The 22,112-nt window shown below is 49.1% G+C and overlaps 1 protein-coding gene and 1 long non-coding RNA gene across 3 annotated transcripts in view; one reads left to right on the top strand and one right to left on the bottom strand.

The window, feature by feature from the left end:
- Positions 1-22,112, bottom strand: part of GMDS (GDP-mannose 4,6-dehydratase) — a 628,352-nt gene that overhangs the window by 363,249 nt on the left and 242,991 nt on the right. The window lies entirely within an intron of this gene.
- On the top strand, positions 7,796-20,341 carry LOC149126861 (uncharacterized). 2 transcript variants are annotated; one of them, XR_016234385.1, is made up of 4 exons: positions 7,796-8,223; positions 9,662-9,853; positions 11,610-13,038; positions 19,688-20,341. It is a non-coding gene; the product is annotated as an uncharacterized LOC149126861 (long non-coding RNA). The 2 variants fall into 2 exon arrangements; XR_016234384.1 differs by lacking the exon at positions 9,662-9,853 and having other exon boundaries at positions 19,688-20,340.

The raw sequence follows: 22,112 nt of genomic DNA, 5'->3' as shown, positions 1-22,112 counted from the left end.
AAAATCCGGAAATAAACTGTATCAGGCATCAAAACCCACGCTGCAAGGAGGCCTTTAGAAAACGCACCTGGAAACCTCACAGCAAGGACAGGCGCCGAAAGAATGGGTGCGTGTCCTGAGGACGGCATCAGGCCTCCACACCAGCACAGCGTCAGCGGTGCTTCCACCGCCGGAATGCAGATGGGATTTAGTGGAAGGAGAGCAGAGGAAGCATGACCGGCAGTCAAAGATCCTCCAGAACCGAAAAGTGGCGGAAATGGACAAATCCTGAAAGCTGCCTTGGAAGGAGACGGGCGGGTCAGAACTTGCCTCTGTACCTGAGGAAGGCACATTTCTGTATAACAAGGAGAACCCCTTTGTTCCTCCAAGACGTCACGATGCACAAAGGTTAGTTTGGTACGACCGTACGTTTATGACAGCTTGAAAAATGAATGACCTGAAAACTAGTGAGTGCCCATAATTTCAAGTTGCAACATTTCTTTTATTCAACAGAACATCACTTTCCCTTAAGATTTATTACAATTAGATGAGGTCTTAAATCACAAATAACCTGTGGATTTTCTTTGTGCTATTAAAAATGACTGAAGTTATGGTCTTTCTTAGAAGTTTTTTTTTAAATGTCTTAAATTTTATCTTAAAATTTTATTTATTTTCATTGTATTTTAAAGGCAGCGAGGGTGGTGGGGAGGGGGTGGGACGGGAGAGAAAAGGAGAGAGGTCTTCCACCTGCTGGTTCACTCCCTAAATGGCCACAACAGCCAAGGCTGGCCCAGGCTGATGCTAGGACCTCGGAACTCTGAGTCTCTCACATGGGTGGTAGGGACCCAAGTACCTGAGCTGTATCACCTGCTGCCTCCCAGGGAGCCCACTAGCAGGAAGCTGGATCAGAGCTAAGTGGCCGAGATTCAAAGGGCACTCCAATATGGGATGTGGGCACCCTTTCCCTGAAAATTTGCCAGTGTCCAATGAGATGTTGTCACCTGCTTTCCCTAACTGGAACTGCTCTTGGTTCTGCCGAGATTAACTACCCAGACAAGCACCAAGGTATGACATGGAAAGAGCACACTTCCACCACTGCCAACACGGGCACGCTGCACGGGGCCAGAGGGAAACCCAGTGAGGCTCTGAGCTTACTACCAACAATCACCCAGGCCCTGAATTCGTGAACAGCGTCAGTGACTCCCTGTGGCTTTCCCTTTGAAACCCAGTCTTTCACGACCTTAAGGAGAACAAAAATCACATGAAGAATTGAGTCACTAAGAAAGTCGTCTTCAGTTCCCAAGAATGCGGTGCCACATAATCACACAGTTGTACTACCAGCCAGCCTTCAGACTTCCGCAGGAAGGTAGACTACATAAATGAACACTGCGTCGTGAAAGCCAGCCAAGGAGTGCAGGAGTGATCTCCCGAGACCACCAGAATCACGACGACTCTAAACCTCTGTCACAAAACTTTAATCTTGCCATTAGTTTTGCTTATCTCTCCCTTCATTGCTATTAATTTAATGGTCTGGGGAGCTGTCAGGGATATTTGGTAAAAGCCATTTATCTTTCAGGATAATCTCCAAGCCATTATTCAAAACATTTTTAGCTTTAAACTGCACAGAATTTGAGAGTAAAGGGGGAGGGGTAGAGGAAGAAAGGAGGAAAGATGGTGAATAATCAAAGCAGCAATAGAGGACACTTTTTCAAAGCAGATGCTTTAAGCACTATTGTGTTTCACACTGCAGAGGCACAGTAAACCCGCAGCTGATCCAGAGAAGGCTCTGCTGTCTGAGGCAGCGTGGCACCCTCCCTGTGAGCGACAGGGCGCGATTCCCAGCTTGTTTACACAAGCCAGACCCAGCTGTGCTCCAAGTTTCACTGCTACTCAGAAATTAAGGAGCAGAAAGGGACTTGAGAAATCACCAGAGAGCATTAGCATGGAGATGTAAGAAGATAGCCCATCCATTTTTTCCTTATTTGTGTCAAGGGAAACTAGAAGATGGAGACTAAATGTGGGAAAGGAATTTTCAAAGCCCTTTTTTAACTCCTTTTTTTTTGTTCCTATTTATATGCATACGTTTAAAAAACAGTCGAAATTTCAACCTCATTGAAAGTTGTAGTGTCTGATTGGTATGGCATTCTCTCTCGTTGTATTTGACTTTCATTTTTGCTTTGGGTGTACTTATTCACAGTACATGAGAAACAATCCAATGACAGTGTCACACACGTCCCCCAGGGAACGTGCACGCACAGAGCGCCTCTCAAGTCCCTGGCTCTGCTGTAGGCACCAGGATACGGCAGTGAGCTGAGCAAGCCCAAACTCCTGCTCTGAGAGCTCGCTCCCTGGAATGGGGGAGAAACTAGACCTCATAAAGACGTAGAATATATTAGTTCAACGAGGAGACACAGACAAAGGAGAGAAGCAGGGAATGCAAATGGGCTGCTGGACTGACTGGTGAGTAAGAGGAGGCTTCGCCGACAAGAGTTGAAAGCAATGATAGAGACGTTGCAGGCGCAGAAGGAGCAGCAGCTGCAGCACGAGTCCCAGTGGCTGTGAGCGTCTGAGGACGGCCATGTGCCAGGCACCGGGCCAAGCGCGTCACCAGCACCGCAGCATGTAAGCATCGTGACAGGTCTGTGAGTCAGGACTGCTATTATATCTATTTTACATCTGGAAAAACTGAAGCTCACAGCAATTAAGGAACTTGCCTGTGGTCGCAGCTAATAAGCAGTGGAGCTGGGATTAGCACGCGGGAAAAAAATAACACAGGGAACGAACCCCACCACCACCATCCCCACCACTGCTCTTCACACATGCCACATGCGTCCTGCACAAGAAAATCGTTTGTGACACACGACATTTTCTACACCTCGAGTCACACATGCAGAGCTGGCAGCCTAACTTTTCTGTGCCGTGGAATACCAACACGGTGCTTCACTTCTCCAAAAGCAGGATGGCTCTGGTTTGTGATCAGGCTGGCTCTCAGAGTATACTTTTAGGACGGTTTTCCATAATTCAGTGTATATTTCCTCACAGACGCAATACTGAAACAGTGGCTTGGTTCTCAGAGAAGCCTCTGTGATCCAGAACGCAGCTACATAAACACGCAACGGCAGCCGCTAAAGGGAGAAGCTGTGGCGACAGTGCATCTGCACTGCAGTGCCCCATCCAGGCCCATCCCACCCTCCTCTCCTCTCCTGAGGATGAAAGAGCTCGCTGGTCACGCCCTCTCGGGAGGGCTCCACGTCCAGGGCTCCCCACTCATCCCCTGAAAGCATGGCTTCCATGTAGGAACACAGCTACACACATGCCATCTGCAAGAAAGCCATGTGCTACGTGCTTAATAATAAGCCTCATGAATATGCAATGAGAGTTTAATGACTGCATGGACAGTCTTAAAGGTGATCAATATTCAAAAAATAAATCAAGGCTGTAAAATGAGAAACAGATTTTTGAAATATTTTAAATCCTTGTTGACTAGCTTTGAGGAAGGGATAAGAAGCAGACAACACAGGTGAACAACAAAGAACCTGCACAAGCCGTCCTTGTGAAGAGTGACACGGAGGACAGGAAGGGCCACAAGGCTCAGCAAGGACTGAGAGGGGCGCACGCTCAGAACGCTCCTGAGAGTGGGACCGGAGCTCATCAGTGTGCTCTGTCACACAGAAGGGCAGTGAAAGGGCAAGGGGACCGGGGGCCTCAGCAAAGCCTACAAGTCACAATCCAGTGGCTGTGGTTAATGCAGTATTTGTTAAGAAGTCTTATGTAACCAAAATGGACGAGAAGTGCACAGAGTAATTAGAATCCAGGTGCTAAGAAACAGGCTTGCTGTGGTGTGAGCAAGAGGGGCAGAGAGGGGGAAAGAGGCTGCGGTGGAAGAGGGGTTACACGTGCACTGAAATGGCCAGGCTGCTGTGTGAAGGCCAAGGGAGAATGGAGACATTCAGGTTTGCTTTCACATCTCACACATGACTGTGAGTGACACTTCATACTTAGAAAAGTTCACTCTGCAAACTTGTGAGGGTCCTGGAGACTCTGTGTAGACTTCACTGAGTGCCGAGAAAACAATGGGTGTGGGGTGCTGATGCTTCTTCAGGGGTCCGGCACAGCCAGCAGGAGAGGGAGGGCAGGAGGCAGAGGGTGCTGGCCATCATGGAGACCTCAGGTGATGGTAGGGCAGGAGGGAGCTGGCCGTGATGAGACCCCAGGTGAGGGTAGGGCAGGAGGCAGAGGGAGCTGGCCATCATGGAGACCCCAGGTGAGGGTAGGGCAGGAGGCAGAGGGAGCTGGCCATCATGGAGACCCCAGGTGAGGGTAGGGCAGGAGGCAGGAGGGTGCTGGCCGTGATGAGACCCCAGGTGAGGGTAGGGCAGGAGGCAGAGGGAGCTGGCCGTGATGAGACCCCAGGTGAGGGTAGGGCAGGAGGCAGAGGGTGCTGGCCGTGATGAGACCCCAGGTGAGGGTAGGGCAGGAGGCAGGAGGCAGGAGGGAGCTGGCCGTGATGAGACCCCAGGTGAGGGCAGGAGGCAGGAGGCAGGAGGGAGCTGGCCGTGATGAGACCCCAGGTGAGGGTAGGGCAGGAGGCAGAGGGTGCTGGCCGTGATGAGACCCCAGGTGAGGGTAGGGCAGGAGGCAGGAGGGTGCTGGCCATGATGAGACCTCAGGTGGCAGTAGGGCAGGAGGCAGGAGGGAGCTGGCCATCATGGATACCCCAGGTGAGGGTAGGGCAGGAGGCAGGAGGGTGCTGGCCCTGATGAGACCTCAGGTGGCAGAAGGGCAGGAGGGAGCTGGCCGTGATGAGACCCCAGGTGAGGGTAGGGCAGGAGGCAGAGGGAGCTGGCCATCATGGAGACCCCAGGTGAGGGTAGGGCAGGAGGCAGAGGGTGCTGGCCGTGATGAGACCCCAGGTGAGGGTAGGAGCTGTGCTGATGAAGCTGCTGGTCCTCGTCTTCCTCAGCTAAAATGTGCGCAAGGGAGACTCCCAGTCAGCTACTTCCACGCCCCAGCAATGACTTCAGTAGGAAGATACTTGGTGAGGAAGTGAATTGCTTTTCTGAATAACCAAAGGTCATAGTAGAGGTATCTATGAACTCTCTCTCTGTATTTCTAAAACGCTGCCCTACTACCTAAAACAGAGCAGAAATCATACAATTCAGCCATCTTCATTATGCAAAGCTATTAGGACTACAGAAATACTTGGTGTGGGGAGCAACTGGGAGCAACTCGGACTAGACTAAGTTACAGGAATTAAGACTTATTCTATGCATCTGCTCTCCCACAATATGGCGCTGGGAGAGGAGAAAACAGCTTCTACACAGCTGCCTCCAGTTCAGCCAATAAACTGTAGGACTTGCTCCTGATTGGAGGAGAGCAGCGTACTCGGCGTGTGGGCAGCCGAGTTGGAATTGGCAGAGGAGGACTATAAAGGAGGAGAGAGACGGCATGCACCAGGAACATCTAAGGGGAACATCTGAGGGAACATCTGAAGGAACACCTGTGCAGCCCCCGAGAGAGCGAGCCGGCCGGCGGTGTGCCGCTCCCCTGCGGAAGTGGGGGAAGTGGCCAGGGGGAATCGCCCTTCCACGGAGGTGGAAGGGTCGGTAGCCAACCCGGGAAGAACCAGCAGCAAACCCGGGGAGGGCCGAGCAGACGAAAAAACAGCGCAGGGTCCTGTGTCGTTCCTCCACGAAGAGGGGGAGCGACACTTGGGAATGCTCTCTCTTTACCAAGGATGCCTCAGCCTCAGTGCTGACCCATGACAAATCACAAGGGCAGTAGCAGCTCAGGCCTCACTGCAGTCCAGCGTAAGGTTAAATGCGTGACGGACAAAGGACGAGAACAGAAAAGATGAAGAAGGAAGGGGTTCCTTGTAAAGGATCAAAGAAGGAAAGAAATCAAGGGGCACGCCCATGCCTGGCTATGCAGAGACCCCTAAGGGGCACGCCCATGCCTGGCTGTGCAGAGACCCCCAGGGGCACGCCCATGCCTGGCTGTGCAGAGACCCCCAAGGGTATGCAGAGTCCATGCAGGCGTTTAAGAATTCCCAGGGAAACAGAGAGAGCTATTTAGGAAGACACAGGTGAGCACCAATGCCAAACATGCTAGCATATTTGAGGCTAATTCTTCCTTATTTACACTGCTGAAATTGGCAAAATCTGACATTTTAAAAAACCTGATGTGCAGAACTAAAACTGTTTCCTTCCTGTTTTTAGGTCATACACAGACCAGAGAGGAATTAAAATGCCATACATATTGTGTATACTCTCTTCATTAGTTCATGGTAGAAAATACCAGGGCCTGCACTGCAGCGCTGGAGGTTAAACCATCGCCTGCAACAACATCCCGTATCTGGGTGCCAGTTCAAGTCCTGGCTGCTCGGTTTTAATCCAGCTCCCTGCCAATGGCCTGGGAAGCAGCACAGAACGTCCAGGTGCTTGAGCCCCTTCCATCCTTGTGGGAGACACGGATAAAGCTCCTGGCTCCTGGCTTTGGCCTGATCCAGCTTTGGCCACTGCAGCCATTTGGGGAGTGAACCAGTGGATGGAAGATCTCTAACATTGAAAAGTGAGTAAGAGGGTCCGGCACGGTGACTCACTTGGTTAATCCTCCGCCTGCGGCACCTCCATCCCATATGGGCACCGGGTTCTAGTCCCAGCTGCTCCTCTTCAGTCCAGCTCTCTGCTGTGGCCTGGGAGGGCAGTGGAGGATGGCCCAAGTGCTTGGGCCCTGTACCCACATGGGAGACCAGGAGGAAGCACCTGGCTCCTGGCTTGGGATCAGCACAGCGTGCCAGCTGTGGCGGCCATTTGGGGAGTGAACCAATGGAAGGAAGACCTTTCTCTCTGTCTCTGTCTCTAACTCTACCCGTCAAATAAAAAAATTTTTTAAAAACTTTCATTTCTGTCTGGACATTTGAATAAAGAGGAAGGAAGGGAGGAAGGGAGGAAGGAAGGAAAGAAAAGGTGAGTGAGAGCCGTGGGCATGGGGCACATGCAGCAGGGTCACAATGAGGCAGAGATGGCTGACGAGCATGGTGGAGACCAGCACTTGTGGCCTTGCGACACCAGTGGTTCTCCATCAGCAGGCACAGGACAAGTCAGCCTTGCTGTGGCTTCCTTGCAGGAGAGGCAAACCTCTGTCACACACCATGGCTCTCTGTCCTGCCTTCTGATAACTGTGGGCCCCCATCAACCGCCCTAGGGTTACAAATGGGGCAGCTGGCAACACTTTTAAGTGAGTGGAGAAAGGACAAACACAAATGCACTTACTGGAATCAAGGATTATAGGAAGGGAACTGAACGCAGGAGCCTGGCGTGGGAGTGGGCTGTGTACCAGGAGCAGCTTCTCTGACTTCACGCCTCCACCTCTGCTTTCCCTGCGGTAAAGCATTGTCGCTCCCCCTCTTCGTGGAGGAACGACACAGGACCCTGAGCTGTTCTTTCGTCTGCTCGGCCCTCCCCGGGTTTGCTGCTGGTTCTTCCCGGGTTGGCTACCGTCCCTTCCACCTCCGTGGAAGGGCGGTTCCCCCTAGCCACTTTCCCTACTTCCGCGGGGGAGAGGCACACCGCCGGCTGGCTCTCTCGGGGGCTGCACGGGTGTTCCTTCAGATAGATGTTCCCCTTAGATGTTCCTGGTGCATGCCGTCTCTCTCCTCCTTTATAGTCCTCTTCCACCAATCCCAACTCTGCTACCCACACACCAAGTACGCTGCTCTCCTCCAATCAGGAGCAGGTCCTGCTGCTTATTGGTTGAACTGGAGGCAGCTGCGTAGAAGCTGTTCACTCCTCTCCCAGCGCCATATTGTGGGAGAGCAGATGCATAGAATAAGTCTTAATTCGAGTAACTTAGTCTAGTCCGAGTTGCTCCCAGTTGCTCCCCACAAAGCATGGCCAATGCATTGTCCTGCCCTGCGATCTGTGATGGAGCTTAACTACTTAGCAAAGTCCTTGAGATTCCCTTACATATTGCATAATAAAAATGAAGGTCTTTTTTCACGTACTTCTTAGCTCAGAGAATGTACAGGGAAGGGTACCTAGCGGGAGAGCACACACGTGGGTTCACCAGGGCCTTTCCGGAAACTACCGACACACCTTATCTTAGGGCCATTACGCAGACACCTCCTAGATTTCCCTCCGACCTAGTTTCTTCCTTTTTGGACATAAAATATACATGTCCGCAAGTGGTTGCCAAGATCCGTTTTTGTTCTGAAGCTACCGGTACTTTCGTACAGATTTCAAGGTGAGTTTTAAATTCTTCCCTCTAAATACCAAGGTCTCCATTGTGTGATTCCACCGTCCCTGTGCAGCTCAGCTCCTCAGTGTTGGGAGGGTTTAAAGGGTTCTTCCAGGCCTAGTGTGGGGTGACAAGGAATTCTGTGAGCATCTGGAAACCTGAAAAGCGGGGGGCAGCTTTTCACTGGTTTTCTTGTCAAAACCAGCATCTTTTCAACACACATTCTTGATCCCAGGAGCTCTCTTTCCCTGCAGCCCATCACTTCTTAGCTTGCACAAACACCACACTCCACGGGTTAGCATTCCCAGTGTGTTCACGCAGACTGCTCAGAGCTGCTGCCCACGGCTGCACGGCCCCAGGCACAGCTGGTTCTCTCCACATCACCCACACAGCGTTACAGCCTGCTACACTACCTTCAAACCCTTCCTCCCTACTCCCACACTCCGTGGCCTCCTCATCTGGACAATCAGTCACCCTTCACATCCCTGTCCAAGCTAGGGCTGCCCTCCCTGTTTGGAGAGAAACACTGGTAAAGACACAAGCCCGGGCCGAGGCCCAGTTCTACTCTAGCAGCTGTGACATTTTGGACACATCACTGAGCCCTTCTGTCTCAGTTTCCTCGACGCTAACAGTACCCACCCCACAAGGCAACTGTCAGGGTCTCCACAGGGAGGGCTGGAGGACTGCTCACCACCGCCATCCCATTCTGTCCTGCTGAGCCCCTTCTCTCCACCCCCCACTCTGACCCCTCTGAGGCGCAGTAGGGGGCAGGGGGCAGGGGGGAGGGGGCTGAGGGAGAGGGGATGGCCGCTGGGGAGGTTGAATTCCCCAGATTCAACCTTTTGCTCAAATGCTGTCTTTACTTCTTTTGGTAATCTGGCTGGCTCCCTGCTGGCCAACCAATTAACATACATTCTTACTAAAGCTCATCTCAGCCTCAAACAGTTGTTTCTGTTTTTGCCTCTGCTCTGCAGCGGCCTACGTGAGCACTGTGCACTCCCAGACGTCACTGTCAATGGAGCAGTGCGCAGGGCACTTCATCCCCTCAGTGGTTTCCATTAGCTCCCTTCTGGGCTCCCTGGCACCTCTGTCCCTGCTCCTGCCCTGTCCCACTTCCCTCACTGGCCTACAGAACACAACCCCCACCCCCACCCGGCGATCACATCCAGGTTTTCTCCAAGGCCTTAGTCCACTCAGGGACTGCCCTAGGCCTCCCCCGCCTGCCCCGTCCCTGCTCCTTTGCAGGACCAACCTGCGCCCTGAGCCAGCCTCCTGGGCTCTGCCTCCTTCCACTTCCTCCTCTGGCCTCAAACACATGCCCTGGCCCCACCTCCTTCCCTTGAACACGCCTGCTCTGCTCACTCCGGCTTATCTTTGCTGTGTTTCATCACTAAATACCTTAAAAAGAACAGAGTTCGTTTCTGGTTCTCTTCTACACCACCAGCAGCTGCTGGCCTCCTGTGACCCGGCCCTTGGGAAGGTGACCAGTGACAGTCCCAACTGCCAAAGCCAACACTACTTCCTGACTGCATGCTCGGAACATCCTTGGGATCTTCCCTCCGCCCTCGTGACTTCTTTTGGCCAAACTGATCTGTGACTTCGGATTGTTCTTTCTCTGTTTTCTTCCACGGCTCTGGTAGGTCTTCTGCATCTTCTGCATTTCCTAATTTTGGGGGCTGAACTGTCACCTCTCAAAAGATGGAATGGAGTCCTAACCCCCAGAACCTCAAATGTGATCTTTTTGTAACAAGGCATTTGGCACAGTAAGAAAGAAACAGGTTGGGCCCCTAATCAACTATGATTTATGAGACAAGGAAAGCAGACACAGTGAGAGACACCACGTGGTGACAAGAGCAGAGACCGCGGGCATGCAGTAGCAGGGAAAGAGATGCCCAAGATTGCCAGCAAAGCCCAGGAGCCAGGAAGAGGCAAGAAAGCATCCCCTGCAGGTGTCACAGGGAACATGACCCTGCCTACCCCAACCTCCAGAACGATGTGACCATGAACTTCCTCTGTGCAGGTCAAGCAGTGTGTGGGATTATCACAGCAGCCCCAGGAAACCAGAGCTCTTGAGATTGCACTCTGGCCCTCTCTTCTCATGCTCTGCTTCTACCACCAGGATGGCTCCATCCATCCCAAGCTTCTGAGGGTTCCCAAGACGTGTTTCTAGCCCAGCACCCACTGCGGGGCTCCAGACTCCCAGTGAGCAACAGACAGGCCTTTCACCTGGACCCTGCAAGCTCTCCGGTCCCAGCTTGTCTGCAATCTCATTTACCTGACCTGCTGACCCTTCCACACCTCACTACCCATGCCCTCACCTGAAGAAATGACATCACTCTTGCCACCTGGCTCCCTGGCTCCCACCTCAAACCTCAAGTCTCCTCCATCCCCACTGCATGTCTCATGCCAAGCCTCCCTGCTGTCCATCCATGCCAGCCTTCCTGCTATCCCTCAACACACAGGCACATTCCTGACCCAGACAGGGCTTTGTATGGCTTATTCCTGAAAAGCTTCGTCCCTAGGAACTTCCAATGCTATCAACCTCTATTACAGTCAACTTTGTGCTCAATAAGGCCCTATCACCCACAGCCTCTTCTACCTCTGACCCAGCACTCCCAATCCCCTGGGCCTAAAGGAGGGCTTTTCCACCTCCCACAGCACACAGAACCTGTCTGCTTGAAAGTCAGAGTTACAGAGAGAGGGGGAGACAGAGAGTAGAGATCTATCTGCTGGTTCACTCCCGAAGTGGCCGTAACAGCCAGGGCAGAGCCAAGACACAGCCTGGACAGGGGCTTCTTCCAGGACTCCCTGTGGGTACAAGGGCCCAAGCACTTGGGTCATCTTCTGCTGCTTTCCCAGGCTCATTAGCAGAGAGCTGGATCAGAAGTGGAGCAGCTGGGACTTGAATGGGCATCCATATGGGATGCTGGTGCCACAGGCGGAGGCTTAGCACGCTACGCCACAGCGCTGGCCCCCTCTATCGCTTCTGGTATTACACTGTTGTAATGTAAGACCCCACCCTGGTCCGTGGACTCCCTAAGTGCAGCATCTCCGACCTTCCCACAAGGCAGAAAAACACTGAGGGGATGTTTGACAGCCATCTCTTTAGAACCATATTGCATTATTTCTTTCTTTGTCCTTCATTCTCAAATGAAAATTTTGTAAGTGTTAACTAACCTAAGAGTATTCCTTTAACTTGCTTCACCAGATCTCAATTTTTAATGGTTCTTTCTCTCAAAAGAAAAGGGTAACATGGGTAAAGAGGTTTATATAAGTTCAAAAGGAACTTTTCACTTTTAAAATCCAGAGTCACCATTAATTGTGTGTCAAATCTGAGTGGATTCTTTTTTTCAAAATTGACTCCAGCTGCCATTTTCCTGTAATTTCTCCAGGCCAGTGAGACTGACAGGAACATCACTGCTCCACGAAGCGCTGGCCATCTCTGATCATCCACACCACACCTCCCATTCCCGGCCTCCTACCTGTCACGGTAACCCCAAGATCCTGGCTCAAAACCATTCTGCACTCCGTGAGAGACAGGAAAGAACCACGCGGCACGTGTTCCGGAGCAGCAGTGGTGAAGGAGGACTCCGAGGGCTGGTTTCAGAAGTCACACGAGTGACTGGCCTGCACTGCGTTTGTACTCAAATCCCTTGGCTCTCAAGACACAAACTCACAACGCCTTCTTCTTTTTACACAACACAAGTCACGATTATCATGCCTCCAAACACACACAGGCATTTACATAACCACATGCTTTTCCAACTATCTCCTCAACCAACACAAATATGGATACAGCAGTGGTATACAGTTAGTGTGTAGAAGCAGAAGGCTATACTCTTAGGTGACATTACTGCCACATCTGAAAATAATTCGTGGTGTTCCAGATATGCTAAATATTCCCTAATTTGAAAGTTAATGATTTTTACCAAGTATCAGGAAAGTAAGTAACCACAACTCACAGCAACAAACATTTATGGCACATTTATGCTGGTCAGGTTCCACGCAGCACTTGGGAACAGAGAGATGAATAAAGCACACACTTTGCCATTAAGGAAACCCTGATGTATTTGGGACACACATACCCAAAATGCAATCTGTCTGATGCACAACCAGAACTCTGGGGTCTGAGATGGTGAGCATGCACTGGGGCTGGGGCTCCAGGAGAAGGTGGCCTTCAAGATGAGCCAGACCTTGACTGAGCAGGCCAGGGGAGGGACACACGGAGGAGACAGTATTCAAGGGCACAGAAAAAATTGAACTTTAAAGAAAGGGATCATTCTCATTTACCTCTCCTACTTTACAGACATCATACTGAAATTACCAAAGCGACATAAAATTAAGAAAAACATCAGCAGCAAACCTAGAAAAAAGAGATGGGCATAGTCAAAGCAAAATTGAAGACTTCTTGGATACTATAATGCATGTATGATCAGAGTGATCAGGCCAAAATAATCGCAGAGTACCACCTCAACGCAGGCAGAGGCAGAAGCCTCACAAGAAGTCACCAGGCAAACCTCCAGAAGCCCGAATGTCTGTAAAAGCAGCGACCTGACTGCTCAACACAGCCAATGGAGAAACAGGGTGACACCTGAGAGGGCAGCTCACTGAACACCTGGGGCACGGAGGCTGTGCAGCAGATGGTGTACATGGGAGACACCTGCTGACCCCCACCTCTGCACACCTTCCAGCCTTGCTCCCTGCTGGCGACAGTTCCCAATGGACACAGGCAACCCATGAGCCCAGCGCTACCCTGTCCGCATTTCCACCACCGGGGCGAGGAGGCGGAGGCAGAAGGTGGGAGCATGCCAGCTTTCCCAGGTAAGTCTTCTGACGCCCACGCACTCTCACGTGGAGAGGGGAGGGCCAAGCCACAGTACTCCCCAGTGGGCCAGTGCTTCGTCCCTAACGATTCTCCCCTTGCTTCCTGCGCAAACTGCTCTGACAGATGCAACAGAGACAGGGTGGAGAGAGAGAAACTGGTGGAAAAAAGCGAAGCTGATGTTACTTGTTAATGAAGTTACAGCTGCTGCTGGGTTTCTTAGAAATGTGACGACTTCCTGGTTCTAGGATCTCTGTGTTGGATACAAATCATCAGTATGCAGAAACCGCATACCCTGTGGCGTCTTCCTAGCGGGGCCATGGCCTCCCTGTCTGTTCCAAGCTTGAACACCTGGAGGGGAAGGACACCTTTTGGCCTGGGGACTCCTGTGGAGTTCAGCCCCACTGACCATTTGGTGGGCAAGGCACCCCCAGTGAGAGCAAAATGAGGCTTCCTCAACTTCGGTGACAGGGTCCTTGTTAACCCCCAGCACAGCTCAGTTTACCCCTCCCTGCATAAAATGAGCAGGCCACGAAGAGGCACCGAACAACGGAGAAGGGGCGGGGGGGGGGGGGGGGGGGCAAGCAATCCACAGTAAGTCAGGCAGCAGTCCTGGGTGACAGAATGCTGACCACACGCCAGGCCTCGCTCTCGGAACTCTATGTTAATTCATTCAGTGCTCAGGACAACTCTTGGGTCGGCTCAGCTCCAGCCATTGTGGCTATTTGGGAAATGAACCAGTGGATGGAAGACCTTTCTCTAGGTTTCTCCCTCTCTCTGTAACTCCAACTCTCAAATAAACAAATACATTTTTTAAAAATCCATTGATAAATCCAAGATTCTGAACGCTTACTCCTGTGTTTTCTTTAAGCAGCGTTTCAGTAGTAGTTCTTGCATTCAATCTTTGAAACTGATAACCCCCTGAGAAGATTCATATGAACCACAAAGCATCCACAATAGCCAAGACAATTAAAAAAACAACAAAACTGGAAGAGTCAAAGTTCACAAAATCTGAATTTACTAAGCAAATAACATTGATCAATAAAGTGCTGGCCGTACTGGCATAAGGACTTGATATAAAAATAAATGAATTGGAACTGAGAGTCCAGAAAGAAGCCTATGTGTCTGTGATGAACTGATTTGCAATTAGGGTGACAACACTAACCAATGAAGTCTTTCCAACAAACGGAACAGGAACCTTAACCCGATACTACATATACAGCTTAAATGGACCTGAATGTAGCAGCCTTACTTTAAAAAAAATTTATTCATTTATTTGAAAGGAAAAGTTACAGAGAGGGAGACCATCTGCTGGTTCACGCCCCACATGGTTGCAATGACCAGGGCTGGACAAGGCCAGGCCAAAGCCAGGAGCCCAGAACCCTATTTCAGTCTCCTACAGGGGTGGTAGGAAGCCGTGTACTTAGACCATCATCTCTGCCTTCCCAGGTACACTAACAGGAAGCCAGACAGGAAGCTGAGGAGCCACCACTCCAACACGGGGTGCGGACATCTCAAGCAGAGGCTCAATCCACTGCACCACAATGCCTGCGCCTTTGTCCTATGTTTTCAGCGTTTCCATTTTTAAAAAATTTTGGCTTACCAATTTGTAGGCTGGATAACGTGTTTTGTGGTTTTAAAGACAGAGACAGATCTTCCATGTAGTGCTTCAGTCCCCGAATAGCCACAAAGGCCAGGTCTGAGCCAGTCCAAAGCAAGGAGGTAGGGAATTCATCCTGCTCTCCCACAGGGGTGAGGGGCCCGAGTACCTTCACTATCTTTCACTGCTGCCCTGGCGCCCTAGCAGGGACCTGGATCAGAAGCCGGGACTTGAACCAGCGCTCCAAGGTGGGATGCTGGCACTGCAAATGGGAGCTTAACTAGCTGCACCACAACACTGGCCCACGAACAACATTCTTCAATGGTCTCCTAAAGGAAGAGCACGGTACTAAGTAACAAGAATCCTACTGAAAATTGGCTCTTGAAAATGTTTGTCTAAAATGGTGTTGATGGAAAACTGGATTTATACAAAGCTCTAGGATGACATATTTTCCCTCCACCATCTCCTGGAACCAAACAGTGCTGAGTGCCTACCACACGTTCAACTGTGGTGACAAAAAAGGACAGTGTCCCTGCCCTCACAGCTCTTCTGCCTTGTTGGAAGGTGATATGTAACCATCCAAAACTGTAGAGCAGCTGGTGAAAGACGTGGAGATTAGCCGGGATGGATGACGGATACGGAGACTGAGTTAGAAATGGAAACACTGTCAGATACCGACCCAAATTCCAGGTTTTCCACAGAATTTTGTTTCCTTACCACTGAGAGATCTTTTAGAAACTCATAAGTTATATAATGAAAAGGCATCAATTTGAACAATTCTTTCAATGTCACTCTTACTTACTCCTTAACTTGCAAATATCTTGTTATGAACTCCTGCCTGACACCAGCTTTAGAAACTTCAATGCTAAAGAAGGTTCAAGGTAAAACTGCTCTTTTTCATAATCATTTCAAACTACATCACAGTCTTCTGAGCTCAAAATCCACACATAAGAGAATTTTTTAAAAGATTTATTTATCTGAAAGGCAGAGTTACAGAGAGAGACAGAAACAGAGAGAGATCTTTTATCTGCTGATTCCCCAGATGACCACAACAGCCAGGGCTGCTCCAGGCTGAAGCCAGGAGCCAGGAGCCTTTTCTAGGTCTCCCATGTGAGTGCAGAGGCCCAGGCACTTGAGGCATCCTCCGCTGCTCTCTTACATGCATTAGCAGGGAGCTGGACTGGTAGAAGACCAGCTAGGACTCGAATCTGTGCCCCTATGGAATGCCAGCCTCATAGGCAGTGGCTTTACCCACTACACCACATCAGCCCCAAGAGAATTTTTTTACATAGTTTAACAGAAATCATAAGCATGACACTTAGAGAATAAAATTTTTAATTCAACATCTCCTTGTTGAATGTGTAGCACCTTGAAATAATTATATCTAAAATGGATCCCAAACTCAATAGATTATTCTTGTTTTCACAAATTAGTACCCTAAAATGCTACCACAGAAATCTATCACTCTTTCCTGGATATGGAAAAGTTCTTGTTGTACACATTATTTTAAAAATCTAGGATTGTTCTGATCCTATTTTCTAACTACCCAAACTCAGGAAAGCAATCAGAATACATTTAACATGTCCAGGCACGCAGAACCTTAGCTAACACAGGACCATCTTCCACAAGTGTGTACTTCCTAAGCTGACATTCTGGTTAAGGAATATCAGAGGGAAATCAGAATCCAACCCTGGGATGAATGAATCACTGCTTAGTCATAATTAATGTAGTACACAGAAAGCCATGATGATGATGATGATGCTGACGGATTATGATGGTACCATATTATTTAGGCAGCATGGGAAACCTATTGAGGTTTTAGATGTTATCTTATTAATATCCTTTATATTCCTTTGAGGAAAAGACACATGTTATTTCAATTTTGGAAACTGGGAAACTCTAAGTAAAATAATTTACTTAAAATTCAAAGTCAAAGCACTTTCAAACTAATGGCCAGCTCGAGCGTTCTTGCAAACTTCACGTGTAATTCTTGGAGTAAGGTTTGCTAGGAGGGAGGAGCTGCACGGGACTGCTCATTTTCCTTCAAAAAATGTCTGCCTTACAATTTCCAATCACCATAAAACAGAGCTGAACAAGTTCCTGGATTTTGAAACCTCTCTTGCAATGCAGAGGGAAAACACCAAGACTTACTAACACCGAAGGCCAGGGAAAGCAGGACCCCAGACCCAGGCTTCATCTAAAGCTGCTTCTTGTATCAAAATCCTGTTCACTAGGATCCCTTTTCCAGCCCTATCTTTGTCCATGAAGATTACTTTGACCTAAATTTCTGGTAAACAGCCAATGTAGGTATTTATGTTTTGACATGTAGACATCTACCACATGTTAAATTAAGGCCTGATGGAATGTTTGGATAACACCCTGCACTATACACTAATTAAATTTTCCGTGGCTGCCACAAAGGCCTTTCTTTTTGAGAGAACACAAAGCATTTGGAAGTCACTGAACCAAAAATTAATGTGGGAGTCTATCTTTATACTTAAAGTAATTTATTAAACCTCTTAGAGTGTGCCCGTTACTAAAAGGCTACAGGGCAACTCATCCCTGGATCAACAATGCAGAAAGCATTTGCTAGTCAAAGAACACCCCCTCCCTAAAAGGCCAGGAAGATGTAAAACGGCAACGTTTCCCGAGCACGGTTTCTGGGAGAGGCTCGGGAGGAACCACAAGCTGCGGAGGCCACCAAGGGCCTCTACTTTCATCCCGCTCATAAAATAGCTGCCTGTTAACTACTTCAAAGCACCTCCACATTTGAGAGCAGAATTTGGCCATTTTTCAAATTTTACAGTACACTTAGTAATTTATAACTAATTTAAAAATTAAAAGGTTTTCTCATATTAAATCCTTCTAGATGATATCAGATATGATACCGAGAACTCTGACAGTCCAGGAGCCGTGAGACACAGGGGCATTGATATGAAGCTGTTACCCTCCAGGAATGACCTGATATTCTTATTGACTGGAGCCTTCTGGACTCTCAACAGGCCTCATGGTTGATACCCGATTTCCAGACTTCTGGTACAGTCAGTAAGGAAATGGGAAAGAAATCATGAGCACTTCATCCGCTGACATTCCTCAAAGCCGCGTGCAGAGGGGCTGGGGTTGTGCTTAACAGTTGAAGCCACTGCCTGTGACGCTGCTGTTCCATGTGGGCGCTGGGTGGAGTCCAGCAGCTCCAGTTCCAATCCAGCTGCCTGCTAAAGCGCAGGGAAAGCAGCGGATGGCCCAGGGGCCTGGGACCTGCCACCCTGTTGGAGACCCAGGTGAAGCTCCTGGCTCCTTGCTTCAACCTGGCCCAACCCTGGGGGAGTTTACCAGCAGACAGAAGATCTCCCTCTTCTTGTCCTCTCCCCCTCTCTCTGTAACTCTTTCAAATAAACAAATGAATCTTTAAAAACAAATAAAAAACAGCAGGGAGAGGCAGGTGTTGTGGCTCAGCAGGCTAAGTTGATGCTTGAGATGCCCCACATCCCACTTCAATGTCACTTTGAGATCCAGCTCCTCTGCTGCCTGCTAATGCACCCTGGGAGGCAGCAGGTGATGACCCATGTGGCCCCTGCCACTCAACATGGGAAAACCAGGATGGAGTTCTGGGCTCCTGGCATTAACCTGGCCCAGTCGTGGCTGTTGTAGGCATTTGGGAAGTGAATCAAGGGATAGGAGAGTGCACTCTCTATCTTTCAAATAAATGAAAATTCAAAAAAAAAAAAAAACCACCTTTTTAAAAGAAGCACCACCCAACTCTTAAAAAATAACTGGAAAGAGAGCAGAAGTGATAGAAGTAAGAACTGTGGGATAAAGTAGTAGGGAGTACAAAGGCAGACCCTCATTTTAAGCAAGTTTAAGTGGATTTCTGATGTTTGGATTTAATATTGTGCTTCAAAACATTGTTTGACATTAGCTGCTGAAAACTATATAATTCAGCAACTGGAATGAAACTAATAAAATCTTGGGCATTATCAATGCAAGGACTTAATAACCAGATAAGGGTGAGTTTTGCAATGAGTGTATAGATAGTTTATAAGTAAGTGGGAGCTTCTCAAATACTTAAGAAGTACTTAAGGGTACTTATAAACAAAGTCCTGTTTTAAGTAGTTTGAACATTCTTGCTAAAATCTTGTTTGCACTATTAGTTTGCTTAGTGGAACTTTTTTCAGAGACTGTTATGGTGAGTTTTAATAAGACTTGTGTCTGGAATAGCTCAAATCCCGACTCAATGGGGCCTGGATTAATAAGGTTTTAAATTACCTCAAAATACAAGGCCTCATGTAGGATGTTAAGTGTCACTAGGATTCGGGGAATTCAATCATATGGTCCGAGCTGGAGGTAAGAAAACCCCAGTCAGAACCAGGCTTCACTGGCCACTGACCCCCCAGAAACAATTGCTCCTTTATGATTTCAACTCTGAGAGGGAAACGTAGAGACAAATTTATGTGTCCTGGAATAGACAGAGACTAGAGTTATATCCTAAATCAGCTGACATTTTGACATGTGAAATCTAGTTGAACACTTTTAGCTTTTACTGGCTTATTTTCTATCAGAAATCTTAGTAAAAATGAGTAAAACTGAAATCCCATAGTCTGTCATTTTACTCATCTATCAAGACCAATAGCCGGCGCCGTGGCTCAATAGGCTAATCCTCCACCTTGCGGTGCCGGCACACCGGGTTCTAGTCCCGGTTGGGGCGCCGGATTCTGTCCCGGTTGCCCCCCTTCCAGGCCAGCTCTCTGCTATGGCCAGGGAGTGCAGTGGAGGATGGCCCAGGTGCTTGGGCCCTGCACCCCATGGGAGACCAGGAAAAGCACCTGGCTCCTGGCTCCTGCCAGGATCAGCGCGGTGCGCCGGCTGCAGCGGCGGCCATTGGAGGGTGAACCAACGGCAAAAGGAAGACCTTTCTCTCTCTGTCTCTCTCTCTCACTGTCCACTCTGCCTGTCCAAAAAAAAAAAAAAAAGACCAATACCTCACCCTCTTGATCTTCCATTAATACAATTTAAGCCTAACCGTTTGCCTTCTCTATTCTTGTATCCAGCCTGTTCAGCCTCTTGGAGAGAAGCACGGAGACACTGACTGGCCAACACTGTGACTGCTGCACTTCCAGACTCAGCTGGACCCTCAGCACACGTGGTCCTCCCTGGGAATGCATGTGATGAAGAAGGAGACGGCGCCACGCTTCTGGAGATACCTTCCTGCTTCTGATGTCCCTGGGCCTGGGAGGCCTAAAGATCCTGCTACTCCTCTGGTCACGCCTGGCGAGGCTCTTTTCACCACGACACACTAATTCCCCGCTGTTCCCACAGAACTCGTTCTCAGACTGACGTCTTCACCTTCTGTCACTGAAGAGTCACGGTGACCTCTAAGTCCGCGTCTCCACACCAGCCGCCTTCGCAGCTCCAGCCAAGCATGGCCACTGCCTCACCTCCGCTCACCCAGCTGTGCTGCCAGAACTACAGAAATCATCAAACCCACGGCTCCAGAGGTGAAGGAGAAACTGCCGAGTTCTAGTCTCTACTCACAGTAACACAGTCCTCAGCAACTGTCACAGGACAGAATATGCATTGACAAGTAAATAAAGCGAGTGGTACGTTATTTGTATGGTTTTATTCACGTGTAACTGAAAGAACACTGTTCAGCATCATTCTACTTGGCTTGCCCATCACTATTTTCCAGTACTCATATAAACTAATCATCAAAATGAGATATTACTGTATATTACAATGGAAATATACTATGAGCTCACTTTATTGTCTTTCTTTGAAAATATTTTAACATTTATAATTTTTACTTCATGTACTTCCAAAAAACTCCTTAAAATATTTTTACTATTACCCTATTGTACTCTAGAGATAAAATTTAGGAATTAAGTTAGCTCTATCACCTTTGCCATTGTTTATGAGGGTACACCAATTCTTCACAAGGCAGAAACATTTTCTTGGCACCACATTTCAGCAGGTAAATATTTTAAACATCACTTTAATGAATATAAGAAAATGGTTTTGTTTCTTTCACTGATTTTAACCTTTAAAACAGCAAAAACATAAAACTTTGATTTGTATCTCAGTAAATACCTCTGGTACTGAATGAGGGCCCTTCTCCTTCACTGACTATGCAGTCATGTTATGGAGTGCACTTTGGGGTGAGGTGATCTAGTGACGGCGTCATCACTACATCCCCAGTGCCTCTTCCAAGTATACTCAGCCCCGCCCCGCGTGAGCAGCCCAGCATAAGTTCACGGTCAGTCACTGACAACCAGGACGACAACATGCTAACTGTTAAGAACTCAGGCAGCATTTTCTTCAAGCCATGTCTATAGGCCAGGAACACAGAAAAGGGCTCATTCACAAGACAAAAAGCAGTTTTCATCCTCAATGCATCTCAGGTCAGCCAGAGCTAGGGCAGGGAACCCTTTTCTGCCAAGGGATATTTATAACACCCCTTTTAGGCCATACAAAATTATGAAGTTAAAAATGAGCCTGAATCTTCTGCCTTGTGGCGCCGGCACACCGGGTTCTAGTCCCGGTCGGGGCGCCGGATTCTGTCCCGGTTGCCCCTCTTCCAGGCCAGCTCTCTGCTGTGGCCAGGGAGGGCAGTGGAGGATGGCCCAAGTGCTTGGGCCCTGCACCCCATGGGAGACCAGGAGGAAGCACCTGGCTCCTGCCATCGGATCAGCGTGGTGTGCCGGCCACGGCGGCCATTGAAGTGTGAACCAAAGGCAAAGGAAGACCTTTCTCTCTCTCTCTTTCTCACTGTCCACTCTGTCTGTCCAAAAAAAAAAAAAAAAAAAAGAGCCTGTTACAGACTGACTGGCTTGTGAGTCCTGCCTGCAGTCGCGCTGGCAGGGCCCACACAGCCCGCGGGCCGCTGTCCTCCGCCTGGGACCAGCGCTGGGGGTCCGGCGGGAAGACGTCTCCCCTCTGGCGACGGTGCAGGCACAGATCTTTCGCAGACTTCTCCTCCTGCACTCCAAGGCACAGATCTTGTTGGTTACAAACCCTAACAGGCCATTCATCTTCAGGTTTTGGATTTAGCTTTCTATCTTATCTACTCCAAGGTGTCTAATTGGTAACTGAGTTTGTAGAAATAAAACAGGAAGCAAGGCACAAGTACTAGCTGTTACTACTGTCATTAATCATTATTTTATATCCACTTAATCTTTAAAACAATCCAGTGTGGTAGATACTATTAACCTAATTTAGAGGAGAAAACTCGTGAGATTTGTTTTCCGTTCTTTTGGTGGACCAGTCACATTTTCCCTCCAAAGTCCCCAAACCTGCATTCACACACCCTGAGGACAGCACACTCACCACCATTCAAGGACACTGTGAGGAAGATGAGGCCCGAACTCTCAATAGTGAAAGGGCACCTCTTCACTGATTTCTTTTATCTGTATAATCTGTACAAAGCTTCCCAAGTCCCACGCTAGACCTGTGAAACCAGCCACCTGAAGGATACAGCTG

The sequence above is a fragment of the Oryctolagus cuniculus genome, chromosome 5 (assembly GCF_051225735.1).
Source record: "Oryctolagus cuniculus isolate XC-2025 breed Fujian yellow rabbit chromosome 5, ASM5122573v1, whole genome shotgun sequence".
Classification (NCBI taxonomy): domain Eukaryota; kingdom Metazoa; phylum Chordata; class Mammalia; order Lagomorpha; family Leporidae; genus Oryctolagus; species Oryctolagus cuniculus.
This window is presented reverse-complemented; position numbering and strand designations above follow the sequence as displayed.